The sequence below is a fragment of the Choloepus didactylus genome, chromosome 23, assembly GCF_015220235.1.
Source record: "Choloepus didactylus isolate mChoDid1 chromosome 23, mChoDid1.pri, whole genome shotgun sequence".
Taxonomy (NCBI): domain Eukaryota; kingdom Metazoa; phylum Chordata; class Mammalia; order Pilosa; family Megalonychidae; genus Choloepus; species Choloepus didactylus.
Genome location: NC_051329.1, coordinates 13287174 through 13303649, shown reverse-complemented (window position 1 = coordinate 13303649; position 16476 = coordinate 13287174). Strand labels below are relative to the sequence as shown.

The following is a 16476-nucleotide window of genomic DNA, read 5'->3' as shown; positions in this document are numbered from 1 at the left end:
ACGGAGGGACCCAGGTGGCTCTCATCAAGCCTCACCCGCCCCAGTGGGAGTGGACCGGGTGTTAATTCCCTCCTGCTGGAAAATTCCATGCTGGTTGTCTTTCCTCAGCGCTCTGGGCCATCCTGCTCGATTGGCATGGCCAGGTGGGCCCGAGTTACCTGAGGTCATGGGCAGACTCCCTCTCGCTGGGCAGTGTCCAGCGCCAGTCATCCTCACGGAAGGGGTGCTCACCCGGAGAGCTCAGGCCCCGCCCTCCTTCCAGTCCCTCTGGGGGTTCGCCAACAGCCGAGTCCAGTTCATTCTGATCCCAGTCTCAGTCTGCTTCCACCCCTTTTTCTCTGGGAGACGTTTGAATTGAGAAGTCTCAGTTGGGGATTTAGCCTCATTTCTCTGCCTCCGGGATCCTCCCCCGTTTCCTGGACCTCCTCTCGCTTTGGAGCCCTAAATCAGGGGCCCGGCTGCCTCTCCTTGCCTGGCAGCTGCAGCCTCGTTTGGGGGGTGTAGATAGGGGTGTTGAGATTGGAAAGCCGGTCCTTCTTGTTCTTTTCAGGCCCAGGCTTCCTCTCTCTTCTCTTTAGTTAGATCTTCTTAGAAGGGTTCAGATGCACCCCCCCTCACCCGCCACCCCCTTAGGCCAAAGTGGATTTCAAAATGAAGGGGGAGGGATTTGGTAGGGAGAGAGGCTGTGAAAGTTCCTGTTTGCTTTGAATTGACAGTATTTATTGCTTCTGGCCTCTCGTCTAATCTCGTCTGGCTTCTGGGATAAAAGCCATGGGGTCCTCGAAATGACTTCCAAAAAGCTCGAGCCCTTAGGGGTAACAGACCGAGCCTCCCCCTGTGACCCCGGGAAGGGTCTGCCTCCCTGTCCGGCAGCCCTGTGGCCTGGGGCAGGTCCCGCCTCTCCGTTCAGCTTCAGCATCGGAAAACCTGGGAAACAGGACCCCTCCCTCCCAGCCAGGTGACAAGGACCCTGGGAGCCCGGCACTCGTCTCCACCAGTCCTAAAAAACCCGGTGCCCAGCCCCAGGCAATCAGGAACCAAGGGTTCATGGCAAGCCCCCCGCGATGCAACTCATGCCCAAGTGCAGACCCGTGACTGCTGACTGTGCTGCCTTCGTTCATGTGCAGGGAGGGGATGGGGCGTGGGAGAGCCTAATGGCGGGGGGGCCAGGAAGGCTTCTCGGAGGAGGTGACGTTTCAGCTGACGGGTGAGTGGAAGGTAGCTAAGCGGAGGGGCGGGTGGCAGTTGCTGCCCACCTCCCTACAGTCCCGGCCCCTGGCCACCCAGGCTGAAAGCCCTGGGGGCGCCTGCAGGTCCGGCTGCGTGGGGGTGGGAAGGCGGTGCTGCCTGCCTGTGGGGGCTGCACAGGTCCCCGTCCCCCGGAGCGGCCTCTCCACCAGGCGGGAAGTCACGTGGCAGCTCACTGCGGCCTCAGCTGCAGCCACTCATGAATATCAATCAGGCTTGGTAATTCATAGTAAGTGGGATCCAGATTGACTAATAAGCAAGGCTTTCACCCCAAACTGGGTCCGCGGAAGGAGTGGTGGCGGCGTGCGGCGGCAGGCAGGTGTGGACACGATGTGACCAGAATTGGAAAAGCTGCCAGCAGGGTGGCCCATGGCCATGCAGTCGCCCGAGGGGCTGCTCACCAGCTGTGGGTGAGGCAGGGATCCCCTCACAGGCAGCACCCCCCAGGGAGCTGGGAGCAGGCTCTGTGCCCCTACAACGTGCAGGGATGCTGGGACTCTTGGCCTTCCGGCGGGGGGGGGCAAGTCATAGAAATGCAGCTACCGGCCTAGGCAGGCCTGGGGAAAGGGGCTGTCTTTCGGGGTGCTTGGTGCCCTCCTGGTACCTGGCTGGCTTAGGGCATGTGGGAGCCCAGCAGAGGGGCTGAGGCAGGTGAGTTTCTCTCTCCTGATCTCCTGACCATGGTTCGGGATCGAATAGAGATGGCAGGTGACCCCTTGGCCCCAGCAGGGCTGCAGCCTTGCCGCCAAGTTGGGAAGATGTGGTCCTGGGGAGCAAGAGAGCACCCCGAGTCGCGAGGGTGGGCGCCGGTGGGGCACAGACCTGCCTTGAGCCCCTCCCGTGAGCTGCGAGCTTACTCATCTTCCCCACAGTGAAGGGCGTTAGGACACCAGAAATATGGCCAGCTTGTGGTGGGGGACGAGCAGAATGGGGTGAAAGATCCCAGGCCTACGGCCACGAGCTCTGCAACCTCGGGAAAATTACCTGTTCTTTCTGTGCCTCAATTTCCTTTTCTGTATAATGGGGATCATAGCGGCACCTGCCTTAGAGGATTGTCCCAGCCTAGGCGGGAGACCACCCAGCAGCAGGCTGGGCACCACCAAGCCAGGGTCCCCTCTTTAGACTGGGGTTGCGAGATGGAAGTGAGCTGTGCTTCCTCTCAGCCCCTCCGCGCCTCCACCTCCCCACTCTGGCCTCAGCCCATCCAGCACCTGGCGGGATCCCCAGCAGTCTCTCAGGTGTTCCTCACAACCCCACCACCTCGCCGTTATCAGCCTCCTCTCTGCGATGAAAAGCCCAGAGAGGTTAGGTCACTACCCCAGACCACACAGCGGGCAGACAGAGCTGACGATTGGGCCTGACGGCCCCCACTGCTCCACACGGTGTGCCTTGGGCCTGCGCAGTGCACCTCGGTCAGCGTACACCTTTGGGATGCAGAAACGCAGCCCCCCGAGAAAGCGGGGGTGCGGTCCCCGTTCTATGGACTGGGAATGCCCCTTCTCCTCACACACTGGGAGGATCGCTTGGATCTTTAGCAGGAGTTTGTGGGGGGGTGGGCAAAGAATAAATCACACCAGCCCTTTCCTGGTGCAGTGCCACAGTCCCCAAGTGTCAGGGTGAGATCCGTTCCACAGATGGGGACGGGGACCGGGGGCATGCTAGAGGAGGGATTTGAGAAATAGAAGACCCTGCAGCCCTCCAGGTGGCTCCCTGACGTTCCCGAGGGCCCGGTCTGGCCCCTAATGATGGTGGCCACCCTCCTGCCAGGGCTGAAGTGTCAGCCCTGGGGACTAAATGATGGTAAATTATTGAATCCTCACCACACCCCTGTGACTTGTGGGTGCCATTATTTCCCCCCACTTTATAGTTAAGATGAAGGCTCAGGGCTTAACAGACTTCTCCAGAACTACGGCTTTGAAGAGGCTGGGGCTGTGTCCCCCCACAGGTCCCTCTGACCTACAGAGCTCCTTCCCTGCCCGCCCGGAGCCCGCAGGTGGAGAGCAGAGAGCTCAGGCACTGGCGGCAGGCTGGGAATGCTGATCCAAGGCAGTGGGAGCACAGAGGCAGCCCCTGGCTGTGCTGGGACGTGAGGTGTGTCTGTGGTCATGCACGCATGGAAGACAACGGGGTGCCATGGACACGACTCGGTGGTGTCCTGGACACACTGCTGTTCCCTTCCCCTGCCATGCAGGCTGCCTCCAGGCCACAGGTGGAGGGATGCCATGCAGGTTTAAAAGCCAGCGGTTCTGTAGCCTGGGGTCATCTGTCCCCATCACTATCAAGCCTGTCTCCACATCGAGCTCCTAGCCAGGGTGTCTGTGGCGGTTGGTTCTCATTTGCCCACAGCCCACGGGCTGTGACCTGAGTCTTGGCTGGGACTCCATCGTGCAGAGGACCCATCCAGTAGGGGACGAAGGTTGTGGCTGGTGGTGGGTCGGGTGTTAGGCCAGGAGTGGCCCCTTGGAAAGGGAGGTGGCAGTAGTCAGAGTTGGGTGAGACCAGCTCTGGGGGAGGTGGATTGGCATGGGGGCCGGCCCATGGCTGCTCAGCCTTGGTCACATGCAGTGGCCTCGTGAAAGCCCCATAGATGGGGCTCCTAAGTGACAGAATCAGGACTCGAACCCAGGATCATGGCTCCAGTCCTTAGGCTCAGCGCACCGCGCCCCCTCCCCTGGGCCCCAGCAGGCATGTCCTCTGCCCCCTGTCTGCCTTCACAGCCCACCAGCACCACGAGCACAGGGCTCTCCACCCCTCAGAGGGCCCTGGACGTCAGAGCCCATCAAGAGATGAGCTTCAAAAACCCTCTCCAAGCATCTCTGAGATCACACAGTCATGGGCTCCGTGTTCTGGAAGGGGTGACACAGCAAAGGGGAAAGGCTGGACTGTTGAAACAGGACGTGGGTCAAGATATTAAATGTTAAAGGACATTTCAAGGAGCAGCTAGGCTCTAGCCAGAATCCTACCACCATCTGCAGAAGATCAAGTGCCAAAGGGTGGCTGTGGCCCAGCTCTGCCCACCTGGCTTTGGGATCGGGGTTATTTGGGAAATGTATACTGAGAGCTCCCTAAAGGCCAGGCCCTGTTGCAAGCCCTGGGACCACAGCAGTGAAGAAAACAGACTTAAGGCTCCTGCCATCCTGAAGCTCACATCTAAGACGTCCAGCAAGTAAACATATAGTTCATACAATGTAACATAATGTAAACATAATGTAACATAATGTAATGCAACATAATGTAATATCAGGGAGAGGGGAGGTGCTGGAAAACCAGAAAGCTGCAGGGGAGCGTCTTCACCTGGGGCAGGGGGCAGCCTTAGTGCCGAGGTGACAGTGATGTGACCGATCTCACTGGGCTGTTGCGAGGATTCATGGAGAGGACACGCGTAAAGGGCTTCTTAGCACAGTGCCTGGCACGTAGCAAGTGCCCAGTAACCAGCAAGCCACCGCGGTGGCCGTTGCTGTTATTTGCGTTACTGTTATCAGTCCCATCGATTCTTAAACAGATGCCAGGTCAGCGCTAAAAATCCCCAGCCTAAACTGCAAAGACGGGCGATATCCATGAGGGGCCGGAGGGAATAGATGAGACAACTCGCCGCTGCTGCTAATTTTATTTGCATCTCAAGCGGGCCTAGGATCCGCCGGGCACGGCAAGCACTTGCCTGCATGTCGGAGGGCCTCGGGCTTCCCTCCGCATCGGGGTGGCGAGGCTTTGCCCTTGGAGCCCAGGAGCCCAGCCCACTGCCTCCCATGAAACACTGGGTAGTTTCTCATTTTCCCCTTGAGTAGTTTCACAGCCCAGTTAAACCTGCGGCGAAGGATCCCGAGATGGAGACCCAGGCATGGGGGGCAGGGGGGGATGGCAGGCGAGGGCAATGCTGTGCCCTGCCCCCACTGAAAAAATTAAAAAAAAAAATTTAATTTTTTTAAAAAATAGGAAGAGCTCAAGGGAGAAAGTGATTTACAAATATTAGTCCAGTCCCCTCCCCTGCACCCCAGATGAGTATTTGCCAAATGCATAAATATCCACAGATCTTTGTAAATATACAAAGATCCCATTTTGGACATTTATTTTGCAAATCGAGCAGCAAGCTGTGACACCCTCTTTCAGCTCCTTATCTTTTTTTTTTTTTTTTTTTTAAACGCTTATCTTTTAAAGCAGAGATTCACCCCCTAATTCATCTCCCCAAAGTATGGTGCAGCTGTAGAATTCTTTCGTCGATTGGGATGCTCTCAGGCAGCTAGCCAGAGCCTCATTCGCTTCTAGGGGCTGTGTGTGGTGGGAAGGCATCTACCGAGATCCTCCCCGGTGCCAGATCCTCACCAGGCCTCCACATCATCGTGTGGGTGGGGCTCTTGGACCCATTTTCCAGATGCAGCAACTAAGACTTAAAGAGGCGCCAACGACTCACCCAGGGCGGGAGAGGTCTACCCGACTCCAAAGCCAATGCTCCTTCCAGAAGACACCCTGGCGGGTGGGAGCGGGGAGTGGGGGCGGGGGAAGACAGGACCCTGTCAGAAGGCGACGCCCCAGGAGGTCCTAGCACCCTATGGGAGCATTTTCATTGCCTTTCAGAGTCTAAAGAGTTTAGGGTTTTTGTGGATTCAATCAAGAGGAGGTGGCCTTGTAACTAGTATAACTGATGAGGGGCTGTCCACAGCGGGTTACACCAAGTTCAGCCTTCAAAGCACCGAAGGCTCCTGGGGGGTGGGGGGAGTGGAAGTGCCCCCCCCCCCCAAGGCCCTGCCTGCCTTTGTCCAAATCCTCCGCCTCACAGTTAATTCTCATAACAATTCGGCTTGTCCCCTCCGGTCCAGCCACTGGGGCCACCCCAATATACCACAAATCACCAAGCCTGTCCCCACCCCGGGGCTTGGCCCTGCTGGTCTCGCTGCCAAGAATTCTCTGCTCCCAGAGATCTTCCAGGCTGGCCCCTCATTTTCTCCAGGTCTCTGCTAAATGCCACGTTATCAGAGAGGTATTTTCTTCAGGGCACGTATTACCCTCTGACATAATTTGTATGTGTTTACTATCCCTCCTTCCTTCCTCCCCCACGTAGAATTCTTGTCCCCAATTCACAGATGAGGAAACTGAGGCCCTGGGCCGAGATTGCAGTTTGCTGGTGGACAGCCGGGTCTCCTGACAGCGAGATCACCCCCTCCCCAAATGCAGGGGCCCCCACTTTGCCTCTCTGCGGCGGCCCGTGTGAGCTGACATTTTTTCCTTTGCAAAGAAGGGAAGAATGACTCGTGGCAAATTGCTGCTTCCTGAAAAGAATAAAGGGGGATCAAAGCAAGAAGTTGGAAACTTGGGCTCCGAGTCCCCGGCGAGCGGCGGCCGCCGTCTGTGCGGAGACGGGCGCGGGGCGGAGGGCGCCGGGCCGCGGGCAGGGCCGGCGGGGGCCGAGGCTGGCGCGGCGGCTTCGTTAGAATGCAGCGCTGAGCTGCTGCCTTCCCTCTGATGGCTGCCAGTGATTGACACTTACAAATTACCCAGCCGAAAGTGTTGAGTCTTTGACCCCTGAGTAACATCTTTGGCAAGCCTGAGATTTGCCAGCATTTTGTCATCTAATTACTACAAATCCCTTGAAAATTCACTGGCTGGTGAATTTTTAATGCGGGGCAATTTCAATGTGATGCATTGCCCAGATGGGTTCTTGCGTTCCTCACCTCTCACTCTGTTTCGTCTTCTCTCACTTTCTCTCTCCATCCCTCTTTGCTTAACTTTTTTTTTTTTCAAATCTCACAAACTTTTGAATGAGTTTGTAGCTGGAGCCCCAGCCTGGAGTTCAGACAGAATTGTTTGCAGGGCGTGCCCGTGGTCGTGGTGGCATCTGCTGCTTTCTATGCCACACTCTTTTGAAAGGTGCTAACAGGCCAGTCCCAGAGGTCATGTGGGTTTGCCTTCCCCCCGACTTTCCCACCTGCATAACAAAGCAGCAGAAAAAACTAGCCCCCTTCACAGCACACCTGGCGAGTGGGCACTTTCCCCCGGCCAGCGGGCTGGTGACTGTCTACAAGGTTGGCTACTTTCACGCTGAACTCCTGGGCAAAGCCGTGTTTCACCTTATTTTTGTTATTGTTCTTTAGGTCCTTGACTGATGGTGCTCACTGGGGCAGGAGAAAGACAGCTGCTTTTGGGGAGCAGAGGGGAGGGTGTGCCTTCCACCCTGTGTACCCCGACATTTACCGTGGAGACACCTCCTGCCTCGTCAGACTCTGAGAAGGAAGCCAGACTCTCCCCATCCCAGCGCCACACCGGACCCCGCCCCAGCGGAGGCCAGGCCTGCGCAGCACTCAGGATTTCTTCCCCAAAGGAGCAAAGTGATTTTCAGACCCCAAGTGAGCAGTGGCCTGTGAATGAGAACTCTGAGTCCCGGTCTCTGAAGAATCACTCTCTCCACTCCCGCGTGGTTTTTAATACTTCTTTTTCTGTTATATGGTGAAATATATATATACATATATATTGGATTTTTCTTTCTAAATCCAAAACCAAAAAGTCTTTTAAACTTCATACCCAGAACAGTCATCTGTGCAGGCTTTTTCCTCACTGACAAGAAGGAGGGCGAAAATCGCAGTCCCAGGCGTGCTCTCATTGTTGATCTCGGGAAGATAAGTCCCTTCCACGGCTGCCACAAGCCCCTCTCCACCCCCCTTTTCCCTCCCCCTATTCAGGAGAACGTTTGCTTTTCATCCTCATCCCTGGCTACATATGTACATGGCTGATAAAATATTCCACCTCACCCCTTCTCCCCTTGAGACCCACCGTCCTACAGGGAAAGGGTTTGTATGACAGCGACCGCGACAGACTGCGTGTCACCCGGAAACCACGGCAGGGTGGCGGCTCTTCCCTGCCTCTCTTTATTCAGATTCCCGCTTCTGATTTTGATGGCGCCGCTGGAGAGAAAAGGCCTGGGCTTCTCCATGGGCTCCAGCCGCGGCCCAGCCGGTCGCCCGCCTGTCCTTGAGAGGGAAGATGCTACCGAGGTTACGATGCTCCCTGGCACACGTCCACTTCCCAAGGACTTCACCCGGGGCCACCCAGACAGGCCGGGAGGTGGAACCCGTGCCTTCTGCAGGGTCGGCAGTGTTTGCGTTTTACACGGCCGGCTCCCTGGACTCCACGCCAAGGTGACCTGCCAGGGATACAAACGGATGAGCACGCCCTTCTTGGACCCAGCTCGGAAGCTGGGGCCAGAACTCATGGCCAGAGAAGAATTTGAGTGGGAGGAGGTCTTCCAGAACGCAAACGTGGATGGATGGAGAGAACCCAGCCCTCAGAAGGGGCTGGGCTTTGTGCATGGAAAGGAGAATGTCACGCTGCTCGAAATTGTCCATGAAGCAGAGACAACGAGTGGTCGGGGGCCTGCCTAGACGGGCACCAGAAGCCATCCCAGACGGTGCCTTCGAGGGGGCCGGCTGCTGCTTCTCTCTCCACCCACCTGACTCCCTCATGTCTCCTGTGTAGCCGGCAGTCACCAACTCCAGAATATTCCAGAGGCAAAAGATGGGGCAAACGAAGGTTTGCATGGGCAGGCAGAGATGTCCTTCCCCAAGCTCCTTTATAACCTCCTATTACAAAAAGCAGCGTCTCAGATGGTCTGTTCTGGAGTCCACAGGAGCAGAAAGCTGCCCCCACAGCTGCATCACCTCTTCCAAAGGCCATCGACTCAGTAGCACAGACATTTACCAAGCTCCATGATGGGCCAGCACAGACCTAGCACAGAAGCAAGCACAGAGCCTGGGCTTAAAGGAACTGAAAATCCAGCGGGGCATGGGGTTGATAAGACAAGAATGAATCGACTAAAGGCCATGTGGGTGGTGCAGAGTCTCCCGAAAGTTTAGAAGGAGGTGGGGTTCAGACATGGCTGCAACAGTAATTTAGAAAGCACCATGAGGTGTCTGGTGCAGGGATGGCAAAGATGAGAGAGGTGGCCCCTGGCCTTGAAGGGCTGAGGTTTAGTAGGAGGAAATCATCTTTACATGGAGATGACCTCTTAGGAGGGGTGTTGAACTGGAAGTTGCCAGGGTGCAAGAAGGGTCAGCCATGGCGGCCTTTGTGGGCAAGTGACTCCATGTGCACCGCCACCCCGCTAGCAAGGCCGGGCTGTCTTCAGGCCGAGCCAGTTGCAGACAGAGGTACACGTGGGCACTGTGTGTTCAAGGTTGTGTGAGCTGCCAACACATGGGCCTAAAAATAAGCCCACCACTGTAAATGATTAATTCCATTATGTGTCCATTGACACTGTCCATCTCCAGCCATGCAGGCCTCGAAGCGAGGTATGAAGCAAAAAGACTGACAGCAGGAATGAAAGAGCATATTTTTTTAATACCTTGATACTCCTTACTTATTATTATTATTAGACTATTTTTTAGAGAAGTTTTAGGTTTACAGAAAAATTGAGCAGGAAGTACAGCGCGTTCCCTGGTACCCCTTCTCCCCGACCAAATAGTTTCGCCTTTTATTAATACCTTGTGTGCATGTGGTACGTTTGTTACAGTTGATGAACCAATATTGCTGTATTATCAATAAGTAAAGTCCAGAGCTTACATGAGGGTTCACTCTTTGTCTTGTACGTTTCTGTGGGTTTTGACAAATGCATATTGTCATGTATCCACCTTAACAGTCTCACACAGAATAGTCTCACTGCCCTTAACATGCTGTGCTCATCCCCACCCCAACCTGCTCACTGTCTTTATGGTTTTGCCTTTTCCAGAATGTCACATGGTTGCAATCAGACAGTATGTTGCCTTTTCAGCCTGGCTTCTTTTACTTGGCAACATGCATTTAAAGTTCCTCCGTGTCTTTTTGTGGCTTGACAGCTCATTTCTTTTTATTGTTGGATAATATCCCATTGTTTGGGAGTGTGTCTGTGTGTGTGCAGAAATTTCACTCCTAACAAGAGTGCTTTAAATAACCACTTAAAGTTCTGGGTTTATTTGAGCCCTATTCCCCACATAACAAAATCTGCCAATAGTTCTGAGACTACCGACATCTCTTCCTCCTCTCTTTCTTTTACTTGAACATTCAACAAGTATCTGTTGAGAGCCTGGCAGTGTGCTTTGCACAGGACATATTGCCAAGACAAAGTTCCTTCCTTCTTAGGTCTCGTAGGGAGAACAGACAGTAAACCAAGGACAAAAGTTATAATTTCAAATGGAGATGAGGGCTACGAAAAAGGCTGATGTTGGTTGCGGTAGTCTGGGAAGGGCATTCTAAGGAGATCACTTTTAAGCCAAGACTTAAAGGCTAAAGGGAAGCCACCCCAGGTGTGCCGAGAAAGGAGGTGGGGCACGCAGCATCATGGGAGAAGGACACGCAAGCAAGAAGGCCCAGAAACAGGGAGACATTTGTTTGAGGACTTGGAGCTGACCAGGATTCCTGGAACACAATCGATGAGTAGAGACAAACATGCAGGGCTCGCCACTTTTTGAAGGAAAGACATAAATGATGCAATAGAGTGAAGTGTGGGTGAAAACTGCAGGAAAATCCGTTGTTCCCAATCCCCTTCACCTGTCCTGCCTTATACTTGCTTCCCTAGATTCCCTTTTATTCCGGGCTGCCTGGGACATATTTCTAGCCAATGGGTCATAAACAGAAATCTGCTAGAGGCATCCCAGAAGGGTTTTTGTTTCCCAGATAAAAAGATAGTAAAGCTGCAGGCCCTCTCCCTTCCCCCTTCTTGCTGCCTTTAACTTAAATGTGATGCCTGGAGCTGCAGCAGCCATTTTGCAACCTTGAGGAAAGGCCAAAAGACTCACAAAGGTGAGCCACTTAGTCCACACCAGCCATCTCTCTTCAGAATTCTCATTAGATGAGAAAAATGCCCCAATATGTTTAAGACATATTTAGTTGACTTTCAGTTACTTGCTGCCAAAAGCACTCCTGAACTGATACATGAAGTGAGGGTTTGTTACGGGTGGGGAGGGTGCATAACAATGTGGATGGCTCTGAGTTCAAAAGCAACAACCTTGAGATTCTAAAATAGAGCCTGGTATCACCACTGAGAAAGACTGCTTGCTGGGGGTCAATTCCGTGTGTCCATTATATCTGGAAGGGAAAAGGAACAAAAGGGATGGAGAGATACAGAAGTGAGAGTTGTGGAAAATCTTTTCTGCATGAGCCCTTACAAAATCATCTGGGTTTCCCAAGTTTGAGACACATTGTTAACAATAAGCTTTTTGTGAGATAGAAAAGGTATGAGGATGAGCAAATTCTTTGCCCATGTTAGAAAACAAAACAAATAAAAGCACATATACTGGATGTTTTAAGTCCTCCCAAGAGGCCCACATAAATTCTTGTTAAGCAGAGGTATGCATTGAAATATAAATCATACAATGGCCGCAATCTCCAGATATCCTAGAGCTGAGGCCTCAAAAATGGGGATGGGTGAAAGTACAAATTGCACAGGATGGGATGAATGCGTGAGCCCTGGTTCCAAGAATCCAAATCAGAGGAGTCCTGATCCTGCCCCCGAGTCTGATCCCAGCTGTGGTCAAGGCACCGTTGGTCCAAGAGACACCAGCAGGCCCAAGGAGCAGGTGCCAATGCTGTGGTTTCCATGCTGCAGACACAGCCCTCTGCCTAGGCATGTGGCCTGACGACATTCAATCAACACACATTTGTTGAACACCTACTACGTACAAACTGTCCTGGGTGCTGGCATCCTCTAAGACCAAAGGATTGTTAACACAAAAGATAGATGACGAGGTACCCGTTCCAGAAAAGAATCTAAAACATCCTGCCACAATGTCCCGGAGGGAGGATGCTGCCAGGCATGGCATAAAGGCTGGAGAGCAAAATAATATCAGGGCCGGCGTTGTCTGTTGTTTTCTGGCCTAACCTGGACCAAAGCTGGTTGTGGTCCTTTCTCCAGCTTCAGGGATGTATCCCCATGGAATTCCAACTTCCCTTTCCTACCTCTTAGGAAGTGTCAGTGCTGACACATTTAGCACGGGAAATTGGATTTGGGGTATAAAGTATAGGGAGAAAAGAATAAAATAAAACTAAAATGAGAATATAGACACCAAAAGACCCGTACAAGAATGTTTGTAGCAGCTTTACTTACAGTAAAGACTGGAAACAACCCAAATTTCCATCAGCTGTGGAATGGATAAATAAATGGTGGTATAATCACACAACACCACCACTCAGCTATGAAAGAGAAACTAATGATACACACAACAGCGTGGACAAATCTCATGTCAGTGAGTGAAAGAAGGCAGACAAAAGCCTCCCCACCACGTGACTCCATTGACACGAAGTTCAAAAATGGGCAAAGCGAAGGTCTGGTGATAGAAGTCAGAATAATGGTTGCCCTTGGAGATGGAGGGAGGGGCAACATGCTGATGAGCCAGAATGTTCTAGAACTTAATCTGGGTCATGAGTGTACAGGTGTTTACCTAGGAAGTATGTCACCAAAGTGTGTGCCTTGTCTAAACTATATGCAAATAGCAAATAGGAAGAATATAGATGCCCACATGGACATGTAATCCAGTTATAAAGCACATGTTCTCTAAATGCATTCTGCACCTGGCTGCACATTAGAGTCACCTGGGGGGTTTCTTAAAAACACCCATGCCATGGCCCCACCCCCAGGGATTCTGAAGTAATTGATCTGGGACCTTGGTGATTTTCTGAAGTTCCCCGGGGTCGAGAACTGCTGCTCTAATCTGCAGCTACACGTGGAACCCTCTGGAGACTCCTGTCTCCAGAGCCGCCCTGCCCTCCGTCCCTCCAGGTGTCCACTGTTCAGCAAGACAAGATGCCAGAGATACTTGAAAGGGTTTATCTCTAGCACCAAGAAACCTCAAGAAAGAAGTAGTTGGCATGGCCCGCGGGACAGGGAGGAGGCTTTGTGGAGAACTTGGACGGGTAGGCCTAGCAGATGGAGAGACGGCCAAGTGTCCCAGGGTGGGAGGGTGGAAATCGCACCCCCCATTCTCCTCCCTGGACTCTTCATGACCTTCTCCTCACAAGACCACGTCCCTCGACGGATCTCCCCAAAGATTAACTGCTCTTTGCAAGCCTGTCTCCCCCACCGGACCATAAGCTCACCAGATATCACACTCGACGTATTTGCCTTTGAACCACCCGACTCCTATCCCAGTTCGTGGGTGCAGAGGGAGAGAGGGATGTGGTTTCCAAAGGAGAACTGGGAAGTTGACCTGGAAGAGGAGTCAAATAGATCTTGCTTGAGGTTGCTCAGCCTGGAAGTGGTGGGAGTTAACTCGGGATCAGACGCCTCCGTCTCCCCCATTCTCCATCCTGCTCTGTGCCCGGGGGGCTGTCACGGGGACCCTGTCCGTGGGCCCCTCTCGCGTTTCCAGGTGTGCTCGGCCAGCGGGAGGCCTCCGCGGAAGACGGGAGGGCGGGAGGAGAGGGAGACTGGGGTATTAATTCCCCGGAGACCCTGGGGTCACCGCACGTGCCCCCCTCTACTGGACCCACAGCCCCTGGCACGCTGCCCTCCTTCAGCTACGGCAGTGCTTGTTTCTCAACCTTTTTTTCATTATCATCCCCCTAAGGAGACTTTTTAGACATTTTTTCCTAACTGCTCCCCCCATGACATTTGAATACCATAGATATCCTGCATAGCTGTTTATGTACTGCATTCGTATTTCGGCTTTAGACATACAGAGAGGAAGATCTGTTCACCACCACCCCCAGAACCAACTCCTGCCCCCTTGGGGGTTGTTTTCAACCCACTGAGAAAGCAGGAGCTCTGGGTGCCGGTGACCCCCGCCTCTCCTCGCCGCCTCCAGGCACGGGGTTGCAGTGGCTCTCCCCCCACGCCCCGTCACTAGTCCCCAGGTCTTCACCCGTCTTTCCGATGTCACGTAATATCCCACAACTGGTAATTTATTAAACCCTCCTCAATTACGCCACTTGTGTGCGCCATTTCTCTTGTGCCAGCACCCTGGCTGATCACGAGAGATTCCACGACTGAGCCCAGACCACGCTGCACGAAGTTCTGGAGGTGAGGTCTGAGAGCCAGGAGGCACCCACAGGCCCCCAAATCTCAAACCCTCTGCCTTTCCACTGAGAGCCCGGCACGGCCATCCCTCTCTGCTGACTTCCTGGATCCTGGCAGCTTATCTGTGAAAGAAATACTTTCCCAGCTATGTTTCAGAACCCTGCTGGTTTCCAAGAGCATTCAGTGTTTCCTGGGGTGGGCAGAAAGTGTCCTGCTTTCTCAGAGCAAACTAGGGGACACGGGGGAAGTGCAAAAGTGTTAGCCTCTTGAGGCAGACAGAGTCCTGATTATGAGCCTCCACCTTGCAAAGGCAGCTGTCCCACAGGAGTCTGCACTGATTTGAATCCTTTGAATCCATTCCTCTAAGAAAATATGTCATATATTAAAGGATCCACGCAGGTGTGCCAAGAGCGCCTTTCCTATCACCAGCTTCCTTCAAGGGCCATTTGGGGGCTTTCACCTTTCTTGTACCCCCGGGAATGTTTATCAACAGGAGGTCTTTTCCTAATGGGAGAGGGGAAGTTGTCATAATTTGCACTTTGGACCTGGAGTCTTAAAATGCCACAAAGTCACTCTGATGGATGAGGGAACCCTTTCCTGGCCCCACCCCCACCCCGTCCCACCCCCCCATTTCTCCATTTGCTTTCCTCTGTACAGTCATGGCTGAATTTTTTTGCCCAGCATAGCCAATAATTGGTGGCCATTCAAATTAATAGTCACTAAAGGGATTTGCTTGGCACTATTTAGAGGAGAGCAGAGAGCTCTCCTGCTCCATGAACTGGAGCAATTCTGCTCCGGCCCCAAACTTGCATATCCCCCTCAGCAAAGCAAGGGCCTTGCAGTTAGTTAGCCAGATACACTGTCCTTGGACAGTAGTTTACCAACCATCTTTGTTACTAGAGAAAGCTCCTTGGGGGACTTTACTCCAAGTGCCTTGTCAGTGTCCAGCTACATACAAGAACCCCCCTGAGAGGAATTCTAGAAAACACTATTTTCTCCATATTGTTCCATGTCCATTGCAGCTTTTGAATCCTTCCAGGTGGCTTCCCCTGAGTACTGTCTACCTAACCCGATCCCTAATCCAGCCCTTTTTTGGCCCCCAGGCTGCTTTGTCTACTGGATCTCTCAGGAAGCGCCACAGCCGAAGCCCTCTCCATCCCTGGTTGTGAGGTGGCTGCTTCTCAGCCCCTTCTATCACAAGCAGGTAGCATTGCACAGATAAGCAGTTCTCCAACTTTGGGTTCTCAGGGCCCCTTTACATGCTTAAAAATTACTGAGGACCTCAAAGAGCTTTTGTTGATCTGTGGTATATTTATTAATATTTACTGCTTTAGAAATTTAAAAACATTTTTAAAAGTATGTCATGGATTTAAAATAACAATAAGCTTATTGCATATTAACATATTTTAATGAAAAAATAATAATTCCCAAATCATACTTTCCAAAATGAAGACAAAATTTGAGAAGAGCAGCATTGTCTTATATTTTGGGGAATCTCTGGATTCTCAAATCTGGCTTCATAAAGGTATGATCTGGAAAGGGGAGGGCCTTGGGGCTCCTTCAGGAGTCCTTGGAACACACTTTGAGAGTCCCTGCTGTACAGGGTCCAAGTCCTGGCTTCCCCCCGGGTTGGAAAGCAGGTGTTCACGGGAAGCAGGGAGCATGAGGTCAGCGTCAGGGGTTCTAAGTCTCCTGGGCCAATGATCATTCAGAGTGTCTGATGGAGGAAGGCAAGGATCTCCAACTGGGAAAAAAAATGTTTCTTTAATGGATGGAAAAGCTGTGTACATGTGCATAATTTCAGGGATTTCACCAACCCCAGGAGGCCCATCACTGACCCCAATGTGGCAGCCCTGGGTGGGGGAGAGGGAGGTCTGCAAGAGGCAGAGGGTGCAGAGCAGACGCTTTTGCCCGAAACATCCCACGGCTACTTCCAGAACCCAAACATGCCCGCAACCTGCTCTAATCCATCAAGGCACAGCCAAAGCCGGAGCTGCTGCGGCCACTGCTAGGCTGACACAGCAACGGCAGCCACTACATGGGGGGAGTTTTTAGGTCAGGCAACCACACACTTGCCACTGAGGGGTGTGTGTGTGTGTAATTTTACAGTCATGGTGTTTGCATGGAAAAGTCGCACAACGTGGACACCAAACTGTTAGCCGTGGTTACTTACAAGGTTGACAAAACAGATGGCTCTCAACTTGCTAAACCTTTTTATATGTTTGAAATTTTAAATCAGAAAAATAAAACAGATA

The 16476-nt window shown here is 52.8% G+C and overlaps 1 protein-coding gene across 1 annotated transcript in view; it reads left to right on the top strand.

The window, feature by feature from the left end:
• The window catches only part of RBM19 (RNA binding motif protein 19), a 149023-nt gene extending 138861 nt beyond the window's left edge, over positions 1–10162 (top strand). The window contains exon 25 of the mRNA XM_037816979.1: positions 7335–10162. The gene's annotated coding sequence lies outside the window, so the exon portion shown is untranslated. The remainder of the gene's footprint in view (positions 1–7334) is intronic.
• The last annotated feature ends 6314 nt before the right edge of the window (positions 10163–16476 follow it).